An 11,808-nucleotide genomic window follows, 5' to 3' on the forward strand; every position below is an offset into this window, starting at 1 on the left:
TCACAATAGTCAAGACATGGAAAGAACCTAAGTGCCCATCAACAGATGAATAGATTAAGAAAATGTACACATATATACAGAGAGAGAAAGAGAGATGCTGGGGCGGGGGATGGGGAAGGAGAGAATGAGAGAGAAAGAGAGAGATTATTCAGCCATAAAAAGGAAGAAAATCTTGTCATTTGTAATACCATGGGTGGGCTTTGAGGGCATTATGCTCAGTGAAATAAATCAGAGAAATAGAAATTCTGTATAATCTCTCTTATACATGAAATCTGAGGGAAAAAGGCCAAACTCATAGAAACAGAAAATCAAATGGGAGAGGAGGACGGGGAGATGTCAAAGAGTCAAACTTAGAATTATAAGATCAATAAATTCTGAGCATCAAATGTACAGTGTGATGACTCTAGTTAACAATACTGTTTTATGTGCTTGAAAGCTGTTAAGAGAGTAGATCCTAAGGGTTCTCCCTACACACAAAATTCACAAAATTTGTATTATGTGAGGTAATACATGTGTTAACTAATCTAATTGTAGTTATCATTTTTATACACATATAATCATCACTTTGTACATCTTAAACTTACATAATGTTATATGTCAATTTTATTTCAAGAAAATTGGAAAGAAAAATAAAGTGCTGTGATAGCTTTAAAAATTTTTAAATAAAGACTATTAATCACATCAGTAAGGCAAAAAAGAAAAATCATGTGATCAAATGTTACATGTAGAAAATACATTTGGCAAAATCCAACACTCATTCATGATCAAAAACTGTCAGTAAACTAAAAATAGAGGGTATTTTCTCAACTTCATAAGGACTACCTGCAAAAAACCTATAGCTAGCATCCATCATGCTTGAAAGAGCTGACACACATACACACATATACACATTCACCAAACCTTCTACAACTATAGCAAATGACTATAGCAAGGTTGCAGGATACAAGGTTAACATATAAAAGTCAATAGCTTTCTTTCCTATGTATCCAAAATGAACAAGTGGAATTTGAAGTTAAAAACAGAGTACCATTTACATTATCACCCCAAAATTAAACACTTAAGTATAAATATTTTAAAAATGTGCAAAATTTGTTTTTATAGGAAAACTACAAACTTTGATAATAAAATCAAAGATGAATTATATAAATGAAGAGATATTCCATGTTCATAGATGGGAAGACTCAATATTGTCAAAATGTCAAGTTCTTTTGAACTTGATCTATAGATTCAATGTAATTCCAATCAAAATCCAGCAAGTTGGATGGATATTTGGTGGATATTGACAAATTGATTCTAAAGTTTATACGGATAAACAAAGGATCCAGAATACCTATGACAGTATTGAAGGAGGAAAAAAAGTTGGAGGACTGACACCTCCCAACTTCAAGACTTAATATAAAGTGACAGTAATCAAGACAGTGTGGTATTGACAAAAAACAGACAATGGAACAAAATAGAGCATCCAGAAATAGACTCACACATATATACTCAACTGATCTTTGACAAAGGAGCAAAGGGAACACAATGGAACAAAGGTAGTCTCTTCAACAAATGGTGTTTAACACTTGGGTATCCACAGGTGAAATCATTAATCTAGACACAGACCTTATCTCTTTACAAAAATGAACTCAAAATAGATCATAGACCTAAACATAAAATGCAAAACTATAAAACTCCTAGAAGGTAACACAGGAGAAAATCTAGATGACCCCAGATATTGTGATGTGCTTTAGATACAACTTAGAGGATAGGAGCCATGAAAGAATAAATTGGACTTTATTAAAATTAAAAACTTCTGGTCTGTGAAAGGCAATATTAAGAGATTTAGAAAACAAGCCATGGATTTGGAGAAAATATCTGCAAAAGACACATCTGACAAAGGGCTATTATCTAAAATATGCGTGGAATTCTTAAAACTCAATACGAAGACAAACAATCCAATCAAAAACTTGGCCAAAGTTCTTAACAGACATCTCACCAAAGATGTGCGGGTGGCATACATTTTTTTTTCTATACCATATGTCATCAGAAGTACAAATGAACACACCAATGAGTGAGATAATACTATACACATTAAAATGATCAATATCTGGAACACTGACAAAACAAAATTCATTACAAATGCTATCAAGGATGTGGATCAACAGGGCATCTCGTACATTTCTCATGCGAAGGCAGTATGGCACAGCCACCTTGGAAGACAGTTGGACATTTCTTATAAAACTACACATATTCTGGTAAGTATGATCCAGCAGTTATAGTCCTTGATGTTTATCCAAAGGAGCTGAAAACTTATGTCCACACAAAAACCTGTACATGAATGTTTAGGGAAGATTTACTCGTAATTTCCAAAACCAGAAGCAACCAAAGGTGTCCTTCAGGCGATGTGTCGACAAATAAACTGGCACATCCAGACAATGGAATATTATTCAGCACCAAAAGGAAATGAGCTATCAAGCCATGAAATGACATAAGGAACTTTATTTATTTTATTTTTTATTTTTTTAACCAAAACCCAGTTGTATTTTAACACACTTGGAATGAACAATTCAAAAGTGAAAATATTAGAAACATTCCCATATATAATAGGATCACAAAATGAAACATAAGAAAGCATTCCTATATATAATAGCATCACAAAGAGTAAGATACTTATGAGTAAATTTAACCAAGGAAGTACAAAACTATTCATTGAAAAACATAATATATTCTTGAAATCAGTTAAAGATTTAAATAAATTGAAAGACATCCATGTTTATGGATTAGAAAATATAATATTATTAAAATGGCAATATTTCCCAAAATGACCTACACTTTCAATACAATCCTATCAAAATTCCATCTTCCTTTTCTTTCCAGAAATAGATAAGTTCACTCCAAAATGTGGAGTGTCATATGCCAAAATGACTGATGTCATATTTAAGAAAACCCTACCCAATCCAATTCATAGATGTGTCTCCTTCATAGATTCATAGATTCATAGATGTGTCTCCTTCTCAGATATATATATATATGTATATATATATATATACATATATATCTATATATATATATTTGCAAGTAATTCAAAATAGCCAAAACAATATCAAAAAAGAAAAAGTTGGAGAATTCACGGTTCCTGATTTCAAGACTAATTCCCAAACTGCTGAGATGGCCATATAGTGTTTTTTCATCTCCTATATTTTAGACATAAGGAACTTTATTATTTTTTTTTTAAATATTTTTTTAATTTCTTTTTTTTTTTATTATTTATGATAGTCACAGAGAGAGAGAGAGGCAGAGACACAGGCAGAGGGAGAAGCAGGCTCCATGCACCGGGAGCCCGATGTGGGATTCGATCCCGGGTCTCCAGGATCGCGCCCTGGGCCAAAGGCAGGCGCCAAACCGCTGCGCCACTCAGGGATCCCGACATAAGGAACTTTAAATGCGTATTACTAAGTCAAAAAAGTCAATCTGAAAAGGTTATTTACTGTATTATTCCAAGCATATGACTTTCTGGAAAGGTAAAACTATGGAGACAGTAAAAGTATCTGTGGTTTCCAGGGGTGGGAACAAACACAAGAGATGAAAAGGTAGAGCATAGAAATTTGGGGGCAGTGAAAATACTGTGTATGGTATTATATGATTGATATATGTTCCTAAGAATTTGTTCAAACCCATACAATGCATAATCACCTATTACCTAAATCTTAAGGTAAACTATGGACTTTGGATGATTATATGCCAGTGTATTTTCATCCTTGGCAAAAAAAATGTATCATTCTGTGAGTGATGTGGATAATGGGAGAGGCCATGTATGTGTGGGGATAGGGGATAAATGGAAAAATCTCTGTAGCTTCCTCTCAATTTCTTTGTAAACCTAAATTTGCTCTAAAAAATAAAGTCTTCAAAATAATAGTAATATAATAATGTAATGATCATCTACTATTACAATTATTTTGAAATATTCTTTAGAACTTGAAAGAAGAGGGAAAGTTGGCTCCCACCTTTGGCCTATGGCTGGTTCAGCCTCCTTTCCAACCTCTTCTTCCTGTAGCCACATGGATGGATTGGCCCTCACTGAATGGACAACTGCGTGCTCTGCCTAGCTCTGCCTACCTCCACTCCTTGAGGTGTTCAGATTATGAAGATACACTCAAATATCAGAAGGTTTGGAGGTCTAATATCTAGTTTTTTGTTCTTCACGAATAAATGTAAATGAAACTCTTGTTACATTTCTTGGATGAGGGGCCTGTGGAAACCATTGGGATGCTTGGCAAAGTTATATACAAAAGCATGTGTGCCTCAAAATGCATAAATGTACAATTGATAGGGAGGAAGGAGAGCACTTGTCATGATGGGTACCGCATGATGTATGGTCTTATTGAATCACTATATTGTATACTCAGAACTGATATAACACTGTATCTTAACTATACTGGAATTTTTTTTTAAAGATTGTATTTATTTATTCATGAGACACACACACACACACACACACACACACACACACAGAGGCAGAGACATAGGCAGGAGAAGCAAGCCCCACGCAGGGAGCCCGATGTGGGACTCGATCCCGGGACTCCAAGATCACGCCCTGGGCCAAAGGCAGGCACTAAACCACCAAGCCACTCAGGGATCCCCTATACTGGAATTTAAAATAAATTTTAAAAATTTCATGGTATTCAAAATAAATAAATAAATAAAAAATAACAACAAAATAAAGAAGAAAAAAACGATGTGCATTTGTTCTATGCATTTTACCTGTTACGCTTAGTGATGAGTATGGGGTTGTTTTTAATAAAATGATAATTGGATTAAAACATCAAATAGATAGAAGTCTCGAAGTCCAAGGTGGTACTTAAGAAAACCTTAAAAAGAAGATATCTCATTGTCATCGTTGGAGATTGCTAGGGAACAATTTATTTATTCTCAACACCAATAAAGTAAAAAAAAAAAAAGGGTTTCATAAAATGTGGCCAAAATTTCTCTTTACTTTGTGCTTAATAAGCATTGATCCGGCATGAAGAAGTGTGGCTGAAAGAGACAGGACTGATCAATTTGATTCAGCCCATCTATCTCATTATGACTCCTGTAATGACAGGACATATGACAGGGACCCTGACAGTATGAGGGGGAATGCCTTAAGGAGCCATAGTGACCAAATAGGTCTGTACTACATGTCTGGTTGGCTTCTCGTTGATAGTAATGATGGCAGATCCTATAAAGGAAAAGGGAAGACATAAGAAAAAAAAAAAAACAAGGGTCAAAGGTAAGGACTCTTCTCAAAATCAAATTCATCCAGAGAAAGCTCAGAGAAGTGAGATTTGCAGAAGTTTCCACCATCCACCCACGAGGGCCTGAAAATGAGCAGAGTCTTAGTGACTCAGGCACAGAAAACGTTTGATCTGATTACAAATTATGTCATTTGAGGAACTTCATCTCCGGCATTATCAGTATACAAAGCCAAGACCGCTAAAATTATACTATTAGTTGATAGGAAAGTTAATAATTAAAAACAAAAATAATGAAATTACAGACCAATGATAAAATCATTGACAGCAGCAATGACTCCTCCCTCTGAGCCAGGCACTGTGCTATATGCCTTGCTGGATTCTGATAAACACTAGTTATTTTCCCCACTTCATACGTGAAGTAACCAGTTACTGCAGATAGGTTAAATAGTTGTCTAATAAGTGACAGACATGGGATTTGAACCCAACTGTGTCTGGCTCAAATCGTGCATTCCTAAACACTAGGACATACTCCCTCTATCAATTACAGCCTCAGGAAGACGTTGCAAATTATGAGGGAAAATCCTTGGCATTTTATTTCCAATGATAAAAAAAAAATCATTTCTTCAAGAAACAGAGCCAGCACTTAATCAGTATTTGCCACATGCTATCAAGCTCATTTTCACAATGGTAATATCTATTTGACAACCGGGGATAAAAGTGATATTCTTTGAAAACGAGGCCACAATCCAGTTAAAATAAAAACGTCTCAAGCAAGGTATGCTTTAATTTAATTTAAGTCCTGGAAAACAGCTTGCCCAAAAATGACTTTTGCAAGTCACGTACAGTATTTCAATCTGTCATTTTGTATTGACCTTCACAGGCCTGAATATATTGCACCAGACTTGGGAAGCTTACGAGAATGATATTAAACTTGGTAATGTTTTTTAAATCTTATTTTATATCCACTCTGCTTTTTACTTCACTGTGTATAATTCTTGCAAGCATTGATATTACAGAGCATTCTTAGATGTATACTGATTTTCTTGCTAATTAGAATTTTTCGAGGTTAATTCAATAAATCACTGTAAAAGTGGAATGTTAACTCAAATACAATGTGGAGGAATCACGTATTCAGAATAGTCATCTCAATATTTTGATGATGAGTAGCAGATTTTACGTGAAGGTTTTAGGAAAGTGTGTTTAAGATCTAGCACTCAGTTTATTAGCGTTTGCATCTGCAAATAGAGTTTGGAATAACTTACTTTAATTAAATCTTACATTGCTGAGTATGTCTTCGATAATCTATCTCTCCTATTTTAATTTTCACCCTTCAATAATCTCATAATAGAAATTAATCTTCTTTAATGTGGGGTGCCTTTCACTTCGTTGGCCAGTACAGAACTCAGTTCTGCAGCATACATTCTGCCTACTTCCATTCCATACTCAGCATTCTTCACTAACATCAGGAATAATCAATTGATGAAATACTTAACAATATTACTTCAAAATAGCATTTTTTGAAGACTTATTTATCTATTTGAGAAAGAGAGTGTGTGTGAGTGAGGAGAGGGGCAGAGGGAGAGGGAGAAAGAGAATCCTCAAGCTGACTCCCCACTGAGTGTGGAGCCCAAAGTGGGGCTCCATCCCAGGACCCTGATGATATGATCTGAGCTGAGATTAAGAGTTGGCCACTTAACCAACTGAGCCACCCAGGCATCCTTCAAAATAGCATTTAAACAATATAAGTTGTTGATATAATCTTAAGAAAACAATAAGACATGTAGTAGGCACAATTATCATCTTCTAGAAAGGTAGAAACTTACGCATTATACTTCAGTCCAAGCCAGACTACTAGTAAACAGGTTGTATAAAATAAGAACATTTTTAGATTGTGAAATCTTCCTCATATTTTTATAGCCAGTCATAGGAGAATGGGCACCACATATATGAGAAAATAAATCAAGAAAGGGAAAGAAAGGGGATATAGAAAGGAGGATACCCAGCACAAGAGATAATTGAAGCATCTTCCAACACTGCTGGGAATTGAGAACCCAGAAAACAGTTGTGCCTAGATACAAGGGCATCCAGTCTAGGGGGAAGTAGACCAGATAGTCCTGGAAAGATTTTTTTTTAAATTATATGTATTTTTTAAAGTAGGCTCCACACCCCAGATGGGGATCAAACTCACCATCCTCAGGTCAAAAGTCACATGCTCTATGTACCAAGCCAGCCAGGTGCCCCCTGGAAAGATTTTTTTTTTTTTTAAGAAGGCCTTAGAGGAACTGAAATATATGAATATTTTGAGAGAGATTGGGAGAGGATTTGATGATAATGCTATAGTGTCAATTACTAGAAAATTAAGTAAAAGAACACAGAAGCAAACAAAAAAGCAATTATTAACACCAGGGGAAAAAGAAATTGTGAAAAAAAATGTTCACAGCCCTCAGTAGAATTTATTAGTGATAATGCACACTGAATATTAATTTAAAAAGTATAATGTAACTATTAAGAAAATAAGGAGTATAGATAGAAAAGACAGACAAATCTTGATCTTCTTTAGGGAAAGTCAATAGATAATTTCCAACACTAAAATAGCACTAATACTGAGAAGGAAAAGATAGAGAAGAAGAAGTTTTTAAGAAGTAGCCACACAAACATGTTAGGAAAGCAAATTCTAATAGAAATGTTAGAAATACTTATCTTTATGAAAAGGGAAATGGGATGAAGGACAGAATCAGGGATGAATATTCTTTTTAACATTACAGAAGTCAATGTTTGAAACTGTGATTGGTATAAACTGACTACATAGAATCTGCATTATACATAAATATATTTTATTTAGGAGGACAAGGTAGAAAATCCAAAGTTTAGTCTGTGGATAACCACTGAAAGTTCAAGTCATTCAGAATTTTTAATAAGCAATGCTCTCATTCTATCAAGACCAAAACACATGCTTTCCACCAAATAATATAGCTTTCCTTTGAAACTGTATAAAATATGCATCTAACATCATTCACAGCTTTAGTTCACATGTGCCTTTTAGCAATCAGTCCAGAAGATGGGAAAAAAAAAACAAAAACATATGACCAGGTTCTTCAAACTTGGTTTTATTTTTTTCTTCATTTTTTTTTTAATGTAAGCTCTATGTCCAACATAGGTGTTGAACCCATGTCAAGATCAATAGTCCCATGCTCTACTGACTGAGACAGCCAGGCACCCCCAAACATGGTTTTACTAGCACAATGGAACCATAATCTTCTGAATGAAATACAGAAAGCAAAACATTGTGATGTTTTAGGATGAGGAAACCATAAACAAGATCTAGTTTAATTAAAATTACTTAATATTATAAAGCCCATAGTTTCATTACATTTCAGTTACATGATATGCAACAATAAACATTCAACTGTGTTTATTTATGCATTTAATTCAATAACGAGATTGAGGGCGTTCATCAGGTATTCCTTTCATGGGGATTCAGATTTAATGATGTAACCAAGGTGTCTGCCTCAAGAACTAGCTCATCCAGTAAATAGGAGATTCTAAAATTCTCACACACAAAAAAATCAAAATTCCCTTATCAGTACTTTTATCTTCCTTAGCCAAACCATGCACTCAAATTAAGATCGCTCAGAAGAGTCTCTTTAATTAAATGTGAAAAACTCCTTTAATTTAAGTATAGTTGATTAGAGAGACTAGGAAGAAAATGGACAGCTCCATAGTCATGAAAAGACTGTTTTCCAAAGTATTCTTAATATATGTTACTTGGAACCTAGAATCCATTTTCCTCCGGAAATAATACTGAAATGAGGGCAGCTAATATTTTACAGATGTGCTTGGTGTTCTTGGGAAGCTATAGCTTATTTGTTTTCCATTGGCAACATTCACGTGTGTATTTACAGATGTAAATGTACTTAAATCATCTTTTGTGCATTAATAGCGTAGTCAATTGGAGTAGTGAAAGTGTTTTTTTTTCTTTCTAAAGGCACACAGTGAGTACTAAGACTTATGCCCTGAGGTTTCAAGGCAGCTTATGTTCCAGCATAAAATTTGATATTTGATGGTATATTATTTTCTCATTCCCATCAACATTTTTTTTTGTAGGAAATGCATTATGCATAGCCAAGAATTTTTTGGAGGAGGTGTACCAATTAAATCTCATTGCCATGAACAATTTGCTTAAGGGTAAAATGCTGTCCCCCCACCCGCCCCCAAAAAAACACAAAACTTTTTTGTAAGGTCATTTCAATATGAATCTACTAAAACTTGTTCAAATAACAAGCTTTGAAAAAATAAACTTTTTAAAGATATTATTTTGAAACAAATACAACATTTCAAAATAGGCTGACCTGGGCAGGCTCTTTCTTCCACCATGTTATCCTCTACGTAGGACTTCCTCATTTTAAAAGAAAAGGACTTTTTCGTAAATGTCCTTTTCTAAAATGTGGGAGAACAATTTCCGTTCCAAACGAGGTTTCACACAGTCTCTGTGATCATACCTAAATTATTAATTTGGTTAATCAGTACATTCCCTCCACAGAAATTGTAGAGGCAGTCTGGTCCTATTTCCTCTCCAAAACTTCACACAATATTAATCAGTGCATTTTTTTTTTTTCTATTTTAAAATGAAAGCAGTATTAAACCCAGTTAATGCTTAGCAGTCTTAAGACATAGGATGCAAACTACTTAAAGCAAACAACAACCACAACAAAAATGGGTGCACTTCATTACAGTTTACACAAAGGAATTCGATCTATGGTTCTACTACCTATACAATCTGTGGTTTATAACTGAGCAAAAATCCCACCCGCACTCCCAGACTGACCACAAATAATTTTTTTAAGATGTATAATCGGGACCCCTGTCTCAAATCCTTTGATGGGTTTTTAGTTCATTTCTTGGGAGAAGTGTTCTGGCTGCCTCCTTTTTAATCAAAGCTACTTTGCAAAATTGCTTCCCAAGTCAGACCTCAGAATATTAGCAAAAGTCTGGCGCTGGCCTTGTTGCAATTTGAATATTCACAGCCAGAGTTTTACAGCCGCTCCATCGTGAGTAATGTGCTGAAACTCCCACAATTCAGTCATCATTTCTTCCGTTCCTCAGCTGGCCCTGGCCCTTGGAATGTTTGCGTGGTGTCACCGTGAATGTGCTCGGAGCAGAGTTATATGGCATCATTTGGAGAAACATTGCGTTAATAACCAGAGTTCAAGGGCAAAGGATATAAACGGAGCAAATTACAAGTCTGAACAGATATATAGCTTTTGCTAAAAGGGACATGGGCTGCTACTTTATTTACTGGGCACTGGTGCACTTGTGAAGGTGCGGAAACGCACGAAGGCATTTTTAAACGACCACATCGCAGCTTAAGAAAACAACACACATTTTCAGGCGAGAAAGAAAGCTAGTGCAAGGATCAACGATCCTGAGTTTCCTAATGAGAGAATACGATTTGCTATAAAGTACCTTAAGTTTCCGGGGTAATTTCACAGAGGATAATATCATTTTATGTGTCACAATGGAGGGGAAGCAGAAGCTTGCTGGAAATCTAAATTCAATAGATCATCTCAAACTGCAGGTTAGCCCAATTTTGTCAGGGATTTCTTGCTATGGTCTTTTTAACCAGGGGGTGCAACCCTAGTTGAAAATGGACACCATGAAAGAGAAATTTGTAGAAATTTGTAGTATTTCATTTTCATATGTTGACTAGAGGTATCTCAATAATTAAATAAAAGGGGAACCAAAAATTGAAAAGAGGGAAAGCAAAACAATTTTTTAAAAGGATCAATAGGATACCATCATTAATAATCAAGGAAAACAAAAGAAATGAGCACACCTGCTACATTACCAAATATTTTTTATTAATATTCTCAATAACACTGAGCATACTGTAAAATAAAGTGACCAGATATTTTCCTGTTAGATAGGATGGAAAGTTACAAGTTTTTTATTTTTCTTCCTCTTCTTCTTCTTCTTCTTCTTCTTCTTCTTCTTCTTCTTCTTCTTCTTCTTCTTCTTCTTTCTTCTTCTTTTCTTATTTTTGGTAAAGCAGTTTGGAAATTATTGTATAAAATTATCAAGATGTTCATTAAACATGGCCTATTATCCCATTTAAATGGTTTCTTTGAAATCAATAATTTAAAAGACGGAAATTTTGCCTTAAGATGTTCCTTACTGTATTATTTACTTTATTGAAAGCTAGAAGCTACCTAATAACCAACAATGAGGAAATGGTTAATCAAATTATATATACACTCAAGGAAATCTTATGGTGTTACTAAAATTGATTAACATGGCTATCTTTTACTAATATTAAAAAGTTCTTTTGATATCATATATAAAAAAAAACCCCACAGGATTCAAATGAACTCTTTTATAAATATTAAAGCATACATAAAAACAATTCTAGAAAGAAACGTACATGAATTTAATTCATGTGTACTTTACTGTGGGGGGAGGGCCAATACACTATCTGTGCTAGCTCGATGGGATTAAGTTTCTTTAATTTTTTTGACTTACTGTTGTACTGTTAAAATATGGTATTTCAAAGAGAAATTGCGTGGAGCTACGTTCTTGCTCCCTTGACTCATTTCCA

General features: G+C 34.6%; 1 long non-coding RNA gene across 1 annotated transcript in view; it reads right to left on the reverse strand.

Moving 5' to 3' along the window:
- LOC121488665 overlaps positions 1 to 11,808 on the reverse strand; it is a 124,521-nt gene that overhangs the window by 110,446 nt on the left and 2,267 nt on the right. The gene's annotated exons all lie outside the window — the stretch shown is intronic.

The sequence above is a fragment of the Vulpes lagopus genome, chromosome 4, assembly GCF_018345385.1.
Source record: "Vulpes lagopus strain Blue_001 chromosome 4, ASM1834538v1, whole genome shotgun sequence".
NCBI lineage: Eukaryota > Metazoa > Chordata > Mammalia > Carnivora > Canidae > Vulpes > Vulpes lagopus.